The sequence below is a fragment of the Cervus canadensis genome, chromosome 6 (genome assembly GCF_019320065.1).
Source record: "Cervus canadensis isolate Bull #8, Minnesota chromosome 6, ASM1932006v1, whole genome shotgun sequence".
Lineage (NCBI taxonomy): Eukaryota > Metazoa > Chordata > Mammalia > Artiodactyla > Cervidae > Cervus > Cervus canadensis.
In genome coordinates, this window is record NC_057391.1 from 36,829,000 (window position 1) to 36,847,934 (window position 18,935).

General features: G+C 55.7%; 1 protein-coding gene and 1 non-coding gene across 7 annotated transcripts in view; both read left to right on the forward strand.

Moving 5' to 3' along the window:
- Window positions 1-4,975: 4,975 nt before the first annotated feature.
- The window catches only part of PAK6 (p21 (RAC1) activated kinase 6), a 38,638-nt gene continuing 24,678 nt past the window's right edge, over window positions 4,976-18,935 (forward strand). Inside the window, exons 1-3 of one of the 6 annotated variants that reach the window (XM_043471451.1) lie at window positions 4,976-5,666; window positions 6,450-6,529; window positions 16,358-16,475. The gene's annotated coding sequence lies outside the window, so the exon portion shown is untranslated. Of the gene's footprint in view, window positions 5,667-5,800; window positions 5,902-6,228; window positions 6,311-6,449; window positions 6,530-15,537; window positions 15,878-15,987; window positions 16,226-16,357; window positions 16,476-18,935 lie in introns of those variants that run through there. The other 5 variants (XM_043471452.1, XM_043471453.1, XM_043471454.1 and 2 more) reach the window with 5 other exon arrangements.
- On the forward strand, window positions 12,832-12,938 carry LOC122444501. Its single transcript, XR_006270319.1, has one exon. It is a non-coding gene; the product is annotated as a U6 spliceosomal RNA (small nuclear RNA).

The window sequence follows — 18,935 nt, forward strand, 5'->3', positions numbered from 1 at the left end:
AAGTCTCATCTCTGGGAAATGCCAGCAACCGAATCTGCTGGACCTACTGCTAGCCACTGAACTGGGAACTGGGGGCTGACCCCCTCCTGAATTCTAAGTTAAAGTCTGTGTCCTTGTCACATAGCAATGAAAGTCAGCCAAAGGCAGCACTCAGCCCGGTCAGAGCAGGTTGTGGCCAGACCTTGACTGAGTGGCTCCCTTCAGCCGAAGGGTGCAGTGTCCCCCAGAAACAGTCACGCCAAAGCTTCCTGCCTTGGCACAGGGCGTTACAGCAGGAGCCAGGGCTTGCACGCTGATCCTGGCTCTGCCACCTCCTAGCTGATTCAGGGAAAGTTATTGAAACACTCTGAGCTGCAGACTGCTCATCTATATGAATTGGGATAATAATACCTACCCCTTGGTGTTTTAAGGATTCAGTGATCTAACAAGCAGGGAGAGCCAAGCCTTCCTATCCTGGAACATGGTATATACTTGATTAACATGTTCTCTTCTGTGGCCACCTCCATCTCACGAAACCAGGAATTTTCACAAACTTGATTCTAGAAAAAGAAATTCCATTCCCTATTCACCTACTTGAAAAATCCCATTTCTCCTGAGAGGAAACCTCTCCTGGAGGTCAAGAGCAGGCACCCTTGCCAGACTCACTCCAAATCCTCCCTTGTGTCCCCAGTAGCACTGTGACAGGCGGGGCCAGAAGGGAAGGCCATACAAAGTGATGTCTGCCTTCTGCCTTCCCAGGCCGTGTGCTAACACTGCAGTCTGCTCTGGGTCTGTCTCCCGACTGGCCACGATCCTGTCACCCTTTCTTCTTGCTTTCCCCACTTGCTTTTCCCAGGAGCAGAGGGGCTGGGAGGGGCGGGGCGGTGGTAGAGGCATGTGTGCTCAGTCACTCTGTCCTGTCTGACTCTTTGCAACCCCACGGACTGTGGCCACCAGGCTCCTAGCTTGAGAGCTGTTACACCAGCTTCTCAGGGAATGAATACCTGTCTCCCTCAGTCTGCGCCGTGGCCCCCCAGCCTCCTCCCCACCTGCCCTGCCCATCGGTGTCCAGGACGGGTTCTGCAGCCCAAACTGGGCTTCTGGAAGGCCTCGTCATCCCCTCTCTACTTCTAGTCAGAGGGCCGCTGCGGAGCCCTCTATCAAGGCCAGAAGGGCAGTGGCCGTGCAGCAAGGCCGTTGGCCAGCAGCGATAGTAATTCCTATTGGAGTCAAATTGAGTTGTTCCAATTTGCTTTTGTTGAAGAAGCATTCCTAGAGAAAGTCCCTAACAGCAGCCCAGCAGGCACTCCTACTCCAGGAGCATGGTGGGGAGTCCCACCAGTCACGCTTACAGCCCCCGGCCAGGCCTTCTCCACACACCTTGCTCCACCACCAGGGCGTGCCCGTTACCCTGGGCTCCTCGCCCCACTCCACCCCCACAGGGGGGAAACGGGGCAGGGCAGGGGGAGAGGCACAGAAGGGCCCCCTTATATGACAAGGCCTTTTAAGCTCCTTTCCAGTCAGGACCCCCAGGACTCTGCTTGCCCTTCTCCCTACCAGCACCTTGGAGGGTGAGTGGGGGCTCTGGAGGCATCTGCTATGGGAACCCCACCCGCCCCGTGGGAAGCCATTTGGGAAAATCTCTTAAAGGTGGGGCCTCTACCTCTGACATGGAGGCTGCAGGCTGAGGGCCACCTCTGAGGTAACACCAGCCCTGGAATGGAGGATACAGACCTCCAATGACAACACCGGCTCGTTAGTCCCAGCCCTTTCTTTCCGGAACCTGCCCCGGCTTGGGACAGCAGTGGAGGTGAAGGCAGGCAGATTTGTTCCTCGCTTCCTGGCCCTTTGGCAAGAGGTACTGACGAGTGTAGGCAGGTGGAGACAGGCCCGCACAGCCGTCAGAAAGGCCTACGTGAAGCAACCCTCTATACACACAGCACAAAGGAGGTGGGAAGTGTAGGAAAGAAGCTAAAGATCTAGAAAAAGCTGGCAGTAAAAGGGCATTTTTTCCCACACGTTAGAACCCTAGACTTTGTTTCTGAAACTTGTTATTCTTAAGAAAAGCCTGGGAAGCATTCATCGATGAAAATGTGAGGACTTCGCTATTACAGGGCCTTTCCAAACCAATCCCCAGATGATCTGTTTAAAGCCAGTCGGTGGGATATTTCAGTGTAAGCTTTCAATCCAGTGGAACCTGACTCACCAAAATGGTGCCGACCAGACAAGTTACTTTTCAGGCTTTAAGAATATCACCATTTTCAACAGTAAAATGGAGAACAGTGGAAGACTATAATAATTAGTTGTAAGGATACCATCTAGGCCGATTCACACACTGCCACTCCCTGGGAGCCAAGAGTAAAAGGCAGAAAAACGCACAGTGACAGCCCCGCTGCTGCCTCGGACTAAACGGCAGATACCTCACTCTTGGGGCTTCAGCAGAACGGGCCTGCGTGGGCAGCAAAAGGAGCATCACCGGCCTGTGAGGAGGAAGGCTGAGTTCCAGTCCTGACTCTGCCTCTAATTTCCTGTGTGGCTTTGCTGAGTCACTTCATCTCTGGGGGCTGCAGTTTCCTCACCTGCGGAAGGTGGGGCAGGGCTGATGATTTTAGAGTCCCGGGCAACTCCATGACTCACTGTGTTCCAAGTATACGGGGGGCCAGAGCACAGAACCTCCTCACGCTTTCGTTCACTCAACCGAGTGTGCCTCAGCATCTCCTGTGTGCCGAGCACCATGCTGGGGTTCCTGCCCCCAAGAGCTCAGCCTGCTGGGATCAGCAGAGGTGACCCGCTGGGGTAACAAAGGGTGCAGAGTACCCAGGCAGTGGCCCAAGAATGCAGGCATCTGCCTGGCTGCCCCCTACAAGAGGCAGCCAAGCCTTTGTAGGGTTTCTTCCAATGGCTGACAGATTTCCCCTTTTCTACAACCTGTGAGGAAAGGGGTCTCAGTTGGCAGCAATTCTCACCAAATCAAGAATCTCTGTCAAAAAAAAAAAAAAAAGAATCCATGCAACATTACGTAGAGGAATGAATGAGTTCTAGCCTGTGCATGCATCAGCTTCCCAAAGTCCCTGAAGACAAGACTAACAGAATCAACAATGTCTGATTATTACTCTCAGGAATTTGGAAGAATGAGCAAAAGTGGCCAAGACCCATGGTGACCCTTGACTAATTTCTGACCTCCAGCACCCTTTCCTTTGGGGCTTCCCAGGTGGCTCAGTGGTAAAGAATCCACCTGCCAATGCAGGAGCTGCAGGAGATGTGGGTTCGATCCCTGGGTCAGGAAGACTCCCTGGAGGAGGAAATGGCAACTCACTTCAGTATTCTTGCCTGGAGAATCCCAGAGGAGCCTGGTGGGCTACAGTCCAGGGGGTCGCAGACAGACAGACACAACTGAATAACTGAGCACTCATGCATGCACCCTTTCCTTCAGCACCTGCACCCTAATCTTCTTTCCCACCTCATGTGGGTAATGGGAGCCCGTGACTAGGCTGCCCTCTGCTCTACCAGACCAGAGGTGCAGCAGGGGGAGCACGTGGTGGGAGCACCTTCCATCCAGGTGGGGGAGGCACGGAATCTGCAGTCAGGTCTGATGCCTAGTGTACTGCCTGGCTTCTGTCCCGGACTTGATTCTCCACATTTCTTATCAGTGCTGGGAACTAGTTACCTGATGGCTGCCCAAAAAAATCCCTTTTCTGCTCAAGATGACTAGTAATTAGAAACCCTAATTGAGTTTTTATGACTATACAGGCCACGTGGTCCCCTACTGCACAGCTCAATCAAAATGTCTGTGTGCAGCCTGAGAGCTTCACACGGGAGGAGACTGGGGTCATCGTTTCGAAGATTAACCTGCCGCTGTTTGGCGGGTGGATAAGAGTGAGCCCCAAACAGCACAGTCATGAAGCAGAAAGCTGAGAACATTCATGTTTTCTGAGTTCTCAGGATGAGCAGTTCCTGTGCCAGGAGCTTTGTTCACTTATTTCCCACAACCCTGTAGGCAGGTGAAATCATCCCCATTTTACAGATGAGGAAATCAAGGTCCAGGTGTTACATAACATGCCAAAAGTCACTCAGCTGATGAACGGTAAAGCTGGGATGTGAACTCAGGATGGAAAACTCAGAACCTGGGCTTTTAACCAAACACCACATTGTTTCTTTATGGAAGAAAATTCATGAAGGAGTTTTCAAAAATAACATGAGCAGCCTAGTGCCGCCTTGGATGTAGGGGGCGGGGGCGGGGAAGCATCGAGGGGAATGGTGGGTTTCCATCTGGCCATCAGCAGCAGTGGGCACTGGGGTGGGAACTGGCTGGTGAGGGTGGTGCCCACCTTGGCAGCTGTGACTTGGGCTCTGGAGTGAGCATTTCCAGGCTGATGGTCAAAACCATGGATAGGATAGTTTTCCAACAGGACCATGGGCGAGTGTGGGAGAGAGGAGCAGGGGCCCGAGACTGGGCTTGGACATTGGGAGAAGATAAAGAACCAGTGAGGAGATGGGGTGGGTTCGGGGACCCGGAGAACATTGTGCAAGATTGAGCTCTCCCTGGCCCCAGGGGAGATTAAGCACCCACCTGCAAAGGCCAATACTTCAGATCAGGGGCTGGGAAACAAAGGGTCCTTGCCAAGCCCTGAAGCTGATGCCCATGATGCCCAGCACCCTCTATGTGCCGCTTTCTCACTCTTCACAGCAAAACCAACCGAAACCCCTAAAGCAGGGCTCAGCCAGCTGTGGCCAGGCAGCCAGGTCTTGCGGCCCTGGGGGCGGGGAGCCTGGGAGGTCCGGGGCTGCGGAGGGGAGGCTCGCTCTGAGAGCACAGGCAGCCCTTCCCCCCGCCTCCCCCTCAGTAAAGGAAGGCAGGAAAAAACGTGTTTTTATAAATAGCTCCAGCCCCAGCTGATTTGTAAATTCAGTGGGTTTTTTTGTGTCAATGACATCACCCTCCTCCCCATGGCAACCCCCGACGATATCAAAATTGCCAAGCAACGTTGGAGCAGCTCGGCACCCCAAACGAGCAGGTCGCTGCCTGAGGATTTAATGGAGAAATCCCAAAGTGAGCCGGGGTGCTCGGTGGAGGAGGGACAGGCGGCCGGGGAGGAAGCCGGAGCCCGCCTGCCAGGAGCCCTGGGCCAGCTGGGGCTCTGTGGCCGCACTGCCTTTGACAGCCTGCTGCTGCTGGCTGCAGGGGGCAGGGCATCGCTCCCAGCCTGAGGTGCTGGGAGCCAGGAGCAGCCATCCAGGTGACTAAGCCAGCCCACAGGCACTGAGTCACCCGCTGGCCTGGAGATTTCTTCCTTCCCTTTTGCATCTGATTATTTTGGGATCTGGAAACTTGGAGCTGCACCTGGGTCCCGCCCCTTCCAGCTCTCCCCTCCCTACCTGGGGCTCCACGGAAGATGGGACCTGCCACAAGCCTGCCGCCACCCCATAAGGATATGGAAGATGCTGTGGGGGCCCAAGGTGCCCGGGGAGAGACGTCAGTCGGCAAAGTGCAATAGCAGATAAGGTGATGAGGCGGCCTGTCCTCTGGATGTGTCGGGAGAGAAGGGGAGTCTGGTCCAGCCGACCGGAGTCCTCCCGCCCGGCTTTGAACACACCTCCTACGAGATATTTCTATAAATGAGCGGCTCCTAGGGTCAGAGTGGCACTTGGAGATCGAGGCTGGATTGGCTTAGGCTGGCCTGGGGAAGGTAGGTGGCTCTGCTGGGTGTGGCCCCACGTGTGTGTGTGTGTGTGTGTGTGTGTGTGTGAGAGAGAGAGAGAGAGAGAGAGAGAGAGAGAGAGGAGCAAGTGTGTGAGAGCAGACCACAGCGGGGCCAGTGAGAGTTGGGGGTGGGGGATCCGGCATCCATTCACCCTGACCGATGCTGGGCCTGCCCAAGATGGGTGGTGTTGAAAAGGATGCCAGGCACCTGGCCTGAGCAGGTGAGGTGCAGTTCCAGCTCAGATGGGCCCAGGACCCACTGAGTCCACAGGACAGAGACACACAGGGGGCCAGGGTAGGGAGTGGTCCCAGGTTGGAAGCCAACACCCCAGAGCGCCGGACAGCGCTTGGGCTGCCCTCTCTTCTGGCAGCCCTGGGCACTCAGCTTCCTAGAGGAATTCAGTCCCTCTCCAGCAGTGCCAGTCAGCACCCACGTGTGTCTCCCACCGAGCTCGTTTGGGAACATCCCTGGGGAAGATGTTGCCCAGGGCTCCGGTCCGCCATACTCAGGACCCAGAGGGCCAGCCCCTCGGGCCCTCGACCCCACGCGGCACGCTCCGGTGTGTGTCAGGCCGAGGGGCGTGGGGCCTCTGCCTCCCCCACACGGCTGGCAGCCTCGCAGGCACACCGGTGAGTAAGCCGCTGGGAGGGAGGAGGCTGTGTGCCCACAGAGGCAGGACGACACCAACCAGGAGCCTTAGGGAGAAGCAGCTGAGTGAGAAAAGCACTGAGGTTTTCTTTTTCTTTTCCTTTTTTTTTTCGCCTGAAGGGAGTGCCGCTTCCTGAGCTAGAGACAAGCGGTGGCCTGCAGTGGGGAGCTCGGGGCCCAGCTGCCCAAGAACAGCTCAGGTAAGATCCCTGTGGCTCGGGCCCCCCGGGCAGGGTGGGGGTGCCGAGGTGTTCGGGTTGCCCACCATCTGGGACAGGAGCGGCAGCTGTGGGTTTCTGGGCTCAGGAGCCCCACGCCCATACCCCACCCCATCTGCCCCGCTTCCCAGATGGATTTGGAAGCAACCCTCTCCAAGCTGGCCTGTGGCTCCCCAGCCAGAGAGAGAAATGCTTGTTTCCGCTACTCCTGCCTTCACCTCCCCTTCCTGCTGGGCAGCTCACTGCCACCAGGACGCCCCTGCGGGAGGCCCCACCACCTCTGGGACACTCCCCTCATGTGTTCATCCCACAAATATTTATGGAGCATCCACTGGGGCCTGGGATCCAAGTCACACCCTCATGCTGAGCTTGACTTGGCACAGATTCTGACTCTGAAACTCGGCATCAGCCCAGTTCAGGGGACTGCTGGGCTGAGAGCAGGCCCCAGACCCCCTGCAGGGTTAATGACCTAGTCGGCTCAGGGACACCAGGCCCACTGAGCTCGTTTATAAAGCACTAGGCCCCCCACCCCGCCCCGCCCCGCAAGAAGCAAGGCTCACATGGTGTAGTTTGCTTTTTCCCTAATATCACACACCAAGGTCAGAGGGTCCTGCTTGGGGTCTCTCCTTAAGTGATTTTCGTGGGAACCAGGTTTCTGAAGTAGAAGATGAGCTCTGGACTGCATGGTCCCCAGGCCTGGTGGGCCTGGGACTCAGCCTCACAGAAGCTCACCTAGCCAAGAACAAGGCCTTTGGGCTAAGCAAGGGGTCCCCTTTGCAGCTCAGGAGTGACAAACCTGGGAGCCCTGGTGAGCAGGGTGCCTTGTGAAGAGGAGTTGGCCCCAGTAGCAGGCCTGGGAGCCCCTGATTTGGGTGGAAAGCTCTGTGCACCTTGCAGTGGCTACAAGGGAGGAAGATAGGGTCTGCATGGACATTTCAGCCCCCCAAGGACAGACATTCTTGGTGAGCTGAGCAATCTGGAACATGCCAGGCACAGACAGAGGGGCAGGCAGGTCAGCGGCCTCCAACCAGGGCAAACCCACGCTGCACATAATCCCCCAAAATGACCAGGAATGATCCTATCCTGGAGGAGCTCACGGGACCAGAGTCAGGATGAACACAAGTGTCTCCCACTCATTTAATCCCCACACCTGGCTCCAGGGCAAGGAAAAAGGGAGTCTTTACTAGCTGTGGCATTACCAGCTGAGGGGTATTCCCACTGCCTGGGAAAAGACCACTCCACACCTGGCAGTGCCCCACATATGCAGAGCTGAGCAGCAGCTGGTGTCCGGCTGGGGGCAGAGTGGCAGCAGCGGGGGAGCACCAGACAAACAGCAGGCCAGCAGGGTGGTAGCTGGCTGGGCCGGGTGGGAGGGCCGGATAGGCAGGAGGCAGAGACCCTGAGAGACCACACTGATCACACAAATGGCCCCAGAGGCCCTCTGTGCACTCAGTCCTGGGTTCACAAGGCCAGAAGGACTTGGGGGAAGCTGACCTGTGGCCGGAAGCAGAGTCCTTCCTGCTGGATGCCCCCCACACCCGAGTGGGAAGGAGACTCAGGCTGTAGGAAGCGTGCTAGTAAACCTCACAACGGGCCCTCTGCAGCCTGTCCCTAAAAGAAGAACTAGCTGACAGGTTGGACTAGATCATGGAAAATGGAAGCTTCGGAAGCCGGAAGAGCTCTGACTTCTTCAAGGCGGGCTGGCCCTCCTGTCTGGGATTAACAGGCCCACTGGTCCTGGGAGCCGCCCTTTCCAAGCTCAGTCCGAGAGCCCACGGGGGCTAAGGTGAGAGGTGTGAGGGGTGGGCGGGGTGTGGGCTGCAGGCGGCACTGGGTGATGGCCACTGGCCCCTTGTGCTGGCTCACTGGATCACCGGCAGTGAGGAGCAATGGCCTGACTGCGAGGAGCCAAATTCTGGATGGGGAGAGGGATGGGAGTGCTGAAGAGTGAGCAGGACAGAACCCTTGCCCTGGGGAGCTTACAGCCCTTCAACAGACAGGGGAAAGGAAAGCTGAACATGATGGATTTTCACATCCTGGGGGTAGTTAGCACAGGCGGGTGGGGGGTGGGGCAGGGGACACGTTCCCTTAGAACTCCATGGCACCATACCCACCCCAACAAAGGGACACTCATGCTGGCCAGCATTTTCTATAAAACCTCATCACGACTCACCAGGCAGGGCAGAGACTTTACAGAGGGACAATGATGGCTTTTTGTACACCCATGGGTTCTCTGTGGTGACTTTTCACCCTTGAAGTGCTCGGTCAGCGATGCTGACACCTTTCTGTTTGGCTCTGGTTTTCCCAAGTTCACCAAGACTTGGGGGGCCTCAGGCCTCTGGCTAATGGTGGGGGGAGGCAGGGCTGTGTTCTCCTGCACACTCAGGCTGCCCAGGACTGGGGACGGGGAGGGGCTCCGCGTGCTCAGAGAAGCCTGACCAGGAAGCTCAGGTCTGCTGGTTCCCAATTCTGGTCTCTGAATCCCATGCAGCAGGAACCCAGCCCGCTCACCCACTGCAGGGCAAATAGCAAGGAACCGGTCACCTTGCTCAAGGCCCCCACTGCCTGCCCGCCACCCCGCCCCTGAGTGCTGCTGCTGTGGCAGGGTTAAAACCTTAAAACCGGGAGGACTAGTTCTCTGGTTCAGTCCTGGCCTGGCGCCTCCAACCTCCATTTTCTTTCAGCTTCGAATGAGGTTCCCTAGGGAGTTGTGCAAGAAGGCATGGAGGGTGCAGGGAGACAGGGACCAGCTGTGCATGTAGAGCACAATCCCAGGTCAGTGGGGAGGAGCGTGGAGGAGGGAAGGGCTGCCCCAGGCAGGAGCTGGCCGCCCTGGATGGATCGCTGGAGAGTATCAAGCCAAAGGGAAGCCCCAAGACTTCCCTCATCATTTCAGAGTAACGCAGCCCTCATCATTTCAGAGTGAAACAGAACCCAGAGAAGGAAAGCGGGGTCCTGAGATCACAGAACTGACTGGCAGCAGAGTCAGTTTCTGGCCTGGGGGTCCCAGCCTTTACATTAGGAGCATTGGTCAAGCACCCCCAAGCAGGGCCAGATGAGAGCTGCCAGGTAACACAATGGTTGGGAGAGGCAGTCGGCCTGATACAGTAGGAGGCTGGACCGGTTCCCTTGCTCCTCTGTGCTTCCTGCCCTATCAGGGCTGGGCCCTGCCCTTCCCCAGCCCCTACTTCTCATTTGACCTGGAGCCCCAGCTCAGCCTGTGCTCTTTCGCCAGCTCCCCACAAGGAGACAGGCTTGATCCCCTCCTGGGACCAAGCCACTCTCTGATAAACAGATCCAGCTAATTTGTAAATAGACAGACTCAGCTCTACTTGTTCCAGGAAGCATTTTCTATTTTAAACATAAGCCTGTTAATGTCTAAAGCCAAAGGACGGGGTAATGGTGATAGCATCTAGGAAGGAAAGAGATTCTGGAGCTGACTCCGTGACCAGGAGGCACACAGGAGATCCTCTGCCTCAGGTGGTCTTTCCCCTGGTTATATGCCATGACCCCGGGCAGGAATTTAAGTGGCCACCATCAAAGGTCAGATTCCAGGAGCAGGCGGCCTGTCATCTGTCATTTGTCTCCCTGACACCAGGCCCAAGCTAGCTTTTATATCCCACGATAGTGGGTTTTTCTGGGAGATGGTATGTCAGGGATCAGGAAAGGTGGAGGTCTCAGACCCTGAGGAGGGATGGAACCAGACCCAGGGACATGAATGCAAGGCCAGGAGTTAACAAGCATGCAGGCCTCCTATAGAGGAGAGGTTGGTCAGACAGGAGGTGGAGCTGCCTGTCAGCAAGAACCGCTAGGAGGAGAGGCGGGTAGGGCAGTGCACACCAGGACCCTTCATTTCAGTGTTCACATAAAGGTCCCACAGGCCCACCCAGGACAGTTGAGGTGTGGTCCGGAGACTAAAGAATGAAACACCCTGAGAACAGATGATGGTAGCTGTCTGCCCACCCCCCATCCTAGCACCCTCTAAGCATAGCCCAGCCCAGCCAAGTGGCAAGTCATGTCTTCTCACACTGACCCAAGGCGGATGCAGAAGGTGGAGTGCCACAAGCTTTATAGCAAGATGGTTAATGCTCCCAAGAGGCCACATGGGCCAGAGTCTGTGAACTTCGTGCATTTAGAGCTAAGGTGTCCCCCAGAGGGTTGTAGGTGTGGCTTAGGCAGCCAACATCATGCTTCCTCACTCTTTCCTTCCCTGGGCTCTGACCGGAGTTCATACCTACTCTGGGCACAAGCTTTCTGCTGCTCCAACTCACTTGTCCTTCCTAAAAGTCAGGCCCTGGGCTCCAGGACATGGGTGCCCATCAGAACCCTGCCCAGACCTTAGACTGGGGGCAGCTGCTGGAGGTTCCTAGGAGAGATGAAAAGACAATGAAGGGTTTCCATTCAGGAAGCTTCCAGCTGTTAGTTCTGCCAGCAAAAATGCCAGCTAGAGAGCTAAACTGCCAACAACAGACATTTGGATGGAACTTTGGAGCCCATTAAGAGCAGGGGCTGCAAAGTGATCATAGTGAGAAGATATTAAAGGAATTCATCATGTCTCTAACATGAGTGTCCTTAGCACAGAGGTGGCCCTTTCCGGTGCCACCCTCCCCAGCGTAGCTCATGCCCCCAAGTACCCAGGAAGGGTGCTGCAGTCTGCCCTTCCCCTACTTCAGCCCCTTGAGCTGGGTGGACAGTGGTCCCTGCATCTGGGTGGTTCGTTCAGGTCACCAGGTCCCTTTGGGACTTTCAGGCAAGCTCAGCCTCAGTGTCAATTTTCTTTTAGAGAAGACGGGCCTATGTATTCTAGTTGGTAAAGGAAGCCCAGTACAGATGCATGCTTGATAAAAAGGCAAGGTGTGATCATTTCCTTCAGCTGAGGTTCAGAGTGACAGTGACCAGGCTGGGGAGTCCTATGGACTTTCCCCAAACCTAACTGGGCCCAGATCGTGCTGCCAGAGGGGGCTGGGGTTCTTTCTCTGGGATTTGGAGCAATTTAGTATCGAGGTCTCCTGGAAGAACCCTGGGATTCTGCCCTGGTGGCGCACCAAACTGGGCTCCATTGCTCCCAGTGGCAGCTTGTGCATACATGATGTGTGGGGGGGCGTTTCCTCCTTGGACCCATCAGCAGCTGTGAGGGCCAAGAGCCAAGAACTCTCACCCTGCTTGGGAGTGCTGGTCCTTTGGGGCCCCTCTTCCCCAATGCTCTAGCCCTCATCATTCCACCATCTTCCCAAGGAAGAAGGGCACATGTATGCACGCTCAGTTGCTCAGCTATGTCAGACTCTTTGCTCCCCTATGGACTATAGGCCTTCAGACTTCTCTGTCCATGGCATTTCCCAGGCAAGAATACTGCAGTGGGTGGCCATTTCCTACTTCAGGGGATCTTCCTGACCCAGGGATCGAACCCACGTCTCCTGCATTGCAAACATATTCTTTACCCACTGAGCCATCAGGGAATCCCCCCTAAGAAGGGAACCCTCTCCCCCATTATACATATCAAGACTAACGCTGAGACTAGCTGGAAGTCTAGAAAGGCAGAAGGGCTCCGATCCTGTAGGAACTCATGATCTCTGTGGCTAGATTCAACCTCCCTCCTGCCTGAAGACCCCAAGGGTTTGGCAACCTCAACTTTCTCAATTCATCCTCCCAGACCCTCAGAGGTTGCCTCCCAGGCCCATCAGGAGAGAGATGGATAGTTCTATCAGGCTGAGGGGCACTGATCCAGGCCACCCCAAGAGCAGGAAGGGACAGGAGTGGGCAGCCTGCAAGAGATGGGAAGGAAGGGATCTTCTCCAAAGAATGCCTCCTCTCCTCAGACTAGGGGCTCAGGGTGAACAGGCCACTACTCCTCCTAGAGCCCGGCCCCAAGGGGTTTCTCCAGCCAGGTAGCAAGCAGGTGCAAGGCCCCACCTCCCCATGTGGCCTGGGGGTACCTGGCACATTCTGGGTCTGTGAAGGACAGACGACTTGATGCAGGGATTTCAGGCAGAGTGCTAGCTCAGTGAGAGACGGCAGAAACTGAGGCCCTCTCTGCCCCTTGTACCCAGGGCCATGTGGGGTTCCTCATCCCCTCACCAGAAATGGAGGAGGGATTACCCCACACACTTCTCTGTGTCACATGACTTACCCTTCCTGGGTGGTAGTCAGGGCCGGCACCAAGAGGCAAATTACCAGTGCCTCCCCCACCAACCGCTGCCATGGACCTGATCCGCATGGTCAATCATATCTGACAGTCTCTGCAACCAGGGAACTCCGAGCAGTACCGAGTTATAAGAATGGGCCGGGTGCTCGCTTCGGCAGCACATATACTAAAATTGGAACGATACAGAGAAGATTAGCATGGCCCCTGCGCAAGGATGACACGCAAATTCGTGAAGCGTTCCATATTTTTTCTTTAATTATAAAAAAAAAAAAAAAGAATGGGCCGGGGACAGATACTCTTGGGTTGAAATTCTGGCTCCACCACTCAGTAACTACAAGACCCTGAGCCGGCTGCTTAACCAGTCTGGGCCTCATTTGTTTCCTCATCCGTAAAATGAGAATAACAACAGTATAGTCCTTCTGTCTCAGGGCTGTTGTGAAGACTTGAGTGATGATATGTGTAAATAGCTTAGCATGGGGCCTGGCCCATCGGAAGCATTCAATAATCGGTAGGCATTATTATTACTATTATTAGAGAAGGGCAGTCATCCAGAGAAAGGACCCTGAGGAAGCTTTTCAAGTCACGGAGCAGAAAGGTGCCGGGAAAGGATAATGTGTTTGTGTTTCCAAACCACAAGTCGATCAGTATCTCTCCTCCTTGGCCCTAACCCGGGCTCTCAGCTCAGATGTTACAACAGGCCCCAACAGCCACAGGCTGAGAGCCAGGGAGTGCCTGCCCTGCCCATGTGCCCTCCCTGACACCCTCCCAGACCAGGCTGGTTGACCAGTGCCCCAGAGCTGGTAGGGCTCTGAGAGCCACAGCCCACGGTGAAATGCCAGCTTCCAGTGCCCCAGTCCAGCACTCCTGCCCAATCTGTGGAATGGCAGTGCATGGACAACTCCCTCGACCGGAAGGCCTATGCCAGCTGCCAAGGCTCTTCAAAGGAGGGTGTGCCTGGTCCTGCTCCCTGTGCTTGGGGTGGCAACCTGGAAATAGGCCAGAAGGAGGCTTGTAGATGCTGGAGAAGCTGTCCCTAGACTGTTCCCACCACTTCCGGCACTGTTGTTCTGCCTCCTCCTCCTGGGCAGGGCTGAGTTGGGAGTGGATGAGAGGAAGATGGGGAAGGGGACAGAGTCACACACACAAGTGACTCACTCAGGATCCATTCTGCACCTCCCCCATCCAGATATGCAGAGGGTCATCCAACCCACTGCAGCTGACCCATCTGTACCCCACCTGGAAGTGCAGAAAGGTGGAGCTGTGATGGGCCCAAGAGGCCCCCTGGTCTAGTCTGGTATTCACTATGGGAACCTTTACTCTAGCACATCTGACAGACACTTATCTGCTTCTTGAATACCTCCATAGATGGGGGATTCATTACTTCCTCAGTCAGTCTTACTTAGGTAGGAGTCCAGTCTCTCTTAAGGCCCCAAACCCCACTGCAGCTATCAAAGATGAAAGGCCCCCCAAGTTTCCCTAGACTTTCTCCCTATGGGGTAAGGATTGGACTTGGCTTGTAGCCTTTCTGGGATACCCAAACCTGTATCCAACCAAATTAAATACCAGTTCATTTCTGATAATACTATAATGTTCACACTTTAGTGTAGCTTAACAGTTCAAAAGTCCTGCTTGGAACTGTGGTTTTGGAATATAAGGTATTTGAATTAAAAGAAAATAATTCATGTGTGTCAATTAAAAAAATAATTTAGGGTGTTGATTCTAGATTCAATAGTGTAATGCATTTCATTTTAGCTTTGGTTCCTACTTCGTTTCAAATCCTCAACAACCATCTTCCCTTCTCCCTCCTCCTCCCACCCAGCACAACCGGCTTCCCATAGCCAGCCTGTCCACCTGGCACCACCATGCCTTCCCCAGGGAGGCTGAGGACGGACATCGGGGCCTTGAGATGCAGCCAGACAGGGTGCAGGCCTGTTTGGGGTGATGAAGTCCCACTGGCCATCTCAGCTCTGTTTGGTGGGAGCCTACAGTAAACTGTGCATAAGCAACTGAGCCTAAAATGCAAATTCTTTATCCATAAATTGCACAAATGTCTAAAGAATCCGTGAGCAAAAATGTACATGGCAACAGTGACCTCAATGATAAAGTTTGAGGTGCTCAAAGTGATGAAAATCCCTGCATTGTCCCCAGTGCCTGCCACTACTTTGAGGGCAGCCATCTGGGGTCCAGATATACTGAATTTGTAGGCTAGAATCCCCTGGATACTCAGTTGGACACAGCCCTCTCTCTGGAGCCAAGGACAGGAGGAGTCTTCTCACTTCCTTGTTTGGGGAAGAGACAGATGGCCCCTGCTCCTCTCCTACACATATAAACACAGGACAAATCCAATCCAGAGGCAGGGCAAAGGGCAGCCCAGAGTGAGCCACTTGGGATAGCCATCCTAACCTTCAGCCAGGGCACTGCTGGGGACAGCTAGGAGATACTGGCTTTAGAACCATATATTCTCCTCTGTTTGGCGGGGGTTGGGGTGGGGGTCCAGGGCTCCCAGAAGCTTTCTTTCCCCAGAGATCCCCTACAATCCTGAGACCAGAGGGTTCTCAAAACTGAGCAAGATCTGACAAAGGCATTGGGATCTCTATAATTTCCACTTTCCTGCCCACACAAGGGGGGCTACCCCAAGGCAGTCGTGGGACCTCGTCCCAATGGGACAGGACAGGCCAAGGTGGCAAGTTTCAGGACTCCAGCTGGGCTCCCCAGGGTGGGCCGGTGGGCACACACCGCCCGAGCATGCGTCTTCAATGCAAATTAGGGAGTTAATTACAGAGAGGCGCTAGGCGGACAGTCCAGGTCAGGCCTCTATGCGGCAGCCCAGGGTCCGAGGGGCCACGTGTAGGTCACGGCAGGCAGCGGCCGGGACCAGCACCCGAAGGCAAAGGGTTGGCCGCCGCTGGAGCCGAGCGGTCAGAGAAAAAGGGTTGAGAAAAGGGCGCTCCTCAGGAGAAGAGGACCCTGGCCGCGGCCCCGGCGCGCCTCGGCGACTTTTCCAGGGCTCGGCGTTCGCCGCGTCCTACCTGAGGCCACACCCCGAAATCAAACTCGGGGCAGGTGAAGCCGGCGCGGCACAAACATGTAAGCGCGGCCTCTCCTCGTCGTTCCCGGCGCCTCCCTGCGGAGGGTGGGCCGGGCTGCCGCGGCCTCTCGGAGAGCTCCGGGGGCTTCCCGCTCGGCAGGTGGGTGTCCTGACCGCCGAGGGGCTGTGAGCTCCGCCGGGGCGGGGACCGGCCTCCCCGCGCGCGCGGCTCCCCGGGTTTTCCTTCCCCGAAGTGCGGGGCCGCCGGCGCGGGCAGCGGGGACTCGGCTGCGCCGGGAGCCGACCTCCCTCCGCGTGTGCGCCCGGCGCTCGCTCCCAGGCTGGCGGGGCTGGGCTTCGTCCAGAGAGCGCCCAGCTCGGGCGGCCGAGGCGGGGCCGGCGGCCGCGCTGGGTCGGAGCGAGGCAGTCAGAGGGAGCGCTGAGCGTACGGCCCCCTGTCCCCGTGCGCCCCGCGGGGAGCACGCCGCCTCCCCTCGCACCTGAGAAGGTGGCTCGGTCGGAGGCCGGGCGGAGGGGGATGAGGGGCGGTTCCGAAGCCTTTGGATTCCGGCCAGTCGCAAAATCCGCGGGGATACTTACTACCTTAGTCACAATGAGTTTCTGATCTGTTTCCACCCAGGCCTCGGAGGACTGGCCCTGGAAGGTACCAGGCCTTCCCTTTCCTCGGTGCCTGAGAGCTCTGCCCTCTAAAGAGTGAGGAGTCGGGAGAAAGAAGAGGCCGGGAAGGCGGCCCAGAGGTGAGTGAGCCCCGGGAGGGTGTCCAGGGGACTTCTCGGGACCTGCGTGAGGCACAGGCTGGGACAGTGGGCAGGCAGGTAGTCCCCTATGCTGGCCCGTTTTCGGTACTGTTAGGCAGTGGTCCTCCAGGTCCTTAGTGGGCGTGCATTTTACTTAACCGCCTGCACCCACAGCCGGCGGCGCAGGGCTTCACATGGCCCGCCCTTGTTCCTGCCCAGGTCTGATGCCTGTCTAGGGTGAGGCAATGTCACCAAGGCCAGTGCACTGACGTTCCCAAACAGGAGGAGTGAAGCAGGCCCAGCCTTTGGGCTGAGCAGGTCAGGAAAGAGCCCCAGCCAGAGGTGCTGCTCCGTATATCCCAGCCTGCCAGCTCACTCCCCAGCTCTCCAACCTGCTAAAATCTCTCCAACTTCACCCACACCCAGTGAGTGGATTCCAATTGGGAGGGAGATGCCCCTGAGAACACCACGGGCCAGGACATGAAGATTTCCGGTGTGTAGGCTGCATTTTCTCTACCTTGCCCCATTCTGGTGTGTGCTATTTTTTTTTTTTTTTAAGATGTATGTATTTATTTGTTGACTTTGTTGCTGCACTCAGGCTTTTTCTAGTTAGAGCAGGGGCTACTCTCCATCGTGGTGTGAGCGTTTCTCACTGCAGTGGCTTCTCTTGTCGCCAAGCACAGGTTCAAGGGTGTGCGGGCTTCAGTAGTTGTGTCTTGAGGGCTCTAGAATGTGGGTTTCGAGGTTGTGACACATGGGCTTAGTTTCTCCGTGACATGTGGGATCTCCCCAGATCAGGGATTGAACCTGCATTGCACGGTGGATTCCCAGCCACTGGACCACCAGGGAAGCCCACGGTGTCAGTTCTGCTGGGAGCTCTTCCCAGTCACACGTAGGACACAGTGGTGGCGGGCACAGCATTTGGAACCCAGAAAGAGCTGGGTTCGAATTCTGTTTGCCTTTGATTCCTTAGGCAAGTTGCTTTGTTTCTCTCCTAACTTTAATGTAGTTATCTATAACATGGGGGTGATCGTGCCTTCCTCATAAGGCAGCTGGTGAAGTGACAATAATAACTGATAAAGGAGGACAGCCCCAGCAGGAGCCTACCTGCCTTGCCTCTAGTTTTGGAAAAGGTTAAGCCACCTGAGCCCTCTCTGGGAGAACATGAAGAATGGTCTGGCTATGTGGCAAGAGATTGTAGAGGATGTTAGAGCCAAGCAGTGGGAATAAAGTCAAGGCCGAGGGTCTGTGGAGGGTGGGTAGTGAGGCGACCCTGGGCAGGGGCCATTTCTGGAAGGGAATTGGCTTTGGAGGCAGAAACAATAGCATGCTCTAAACACTTTGCAGGGCTTCACCTGTTCATAGGTGACCCTGGACACGCTGTTACCACCAGTGCAGATTGGGCCAGAGAGAAACTCTGGCTTGAGCCTTCTGGTCCTACCTCTGCCCAGAGGAGCTGTGTGATCTGGGGCAGGTCAGTTGGCTTCTCCGGGTAAACCAGGCATCATGGAAGAGCTTGGGAGTTGGCCTTGAATCCTAGCTGCTCTCTCACCACCTCAGACAATGACTTCCCTCTGAGCCTCAGTTTCTCCACCTGTAGATTTAAGCTCTTAAAATCTACCTTGTAGAGTCGTCACCGTCATGACCACGGTGTCTGACACGTGCTGGGCACTTAATACACGTGTATGTGTAGGTTCCCTTTCTCCACTCTGCCTTCCTCTCCTTGGTCACTGGTTGTCCTAAAAAATACACTCAGTCAGACAGGTTTGGCCCATCTCACTGCAGTTTTGTGAATTTGGAGTGAGGAGGGGAACAGCATAGAGATAAAGTTAAAAAACGATAACTGTAAAAACAATCTTTCTGTGACTAGGGAACCCTGGAGGTTCTTTGGGCGAGGCCCCGAGGGCTCTGTGATGAGGTTTTGGGCCTCTCTATCTATGTGGAAGCTGGTGAAAATCGAATAGCAAAGAGGGGCCAGGCCTGGAGCCCTGCCATGCTTCCCTCTGCCCTTGGAGATAATCCTGTGCCCATGAAATCCCAGCGCTGCCGACTGGGGAAGCAGTTGAGATTCTAAGTATGGTGAACAGAGGTCAGAGGGCCGCTCTGGCTTGAGCTGTGGCTGGACCGCAGCACGGCACTTGCAGGCTGGAGCTGGGCCCAGGAGGCAGGCCTGAGTCAATATTGACCTTCCCTGGCTGACCAGCCTGACTCTTCGGCCTCTCATTCAGCTGGAGTGTTGACACAAGTGATTGAATGAGACTTATTATCATATTCTTTTCAACAGCAGCCCCATTATCTTTCCCTTGGGGATTCACTAAGACCTGTAGTGTGGGTAGGATGCCAGGGGTGGGGAACCCAGACATTCTGGTGCATTCTGTGCACAGGCCCTTTGTCCTGCACACTGGGCTTCTCCCTGGGCCTCTCTGGTGGAGCAGAAGAACCTCAGGGTACTGCTTTGCA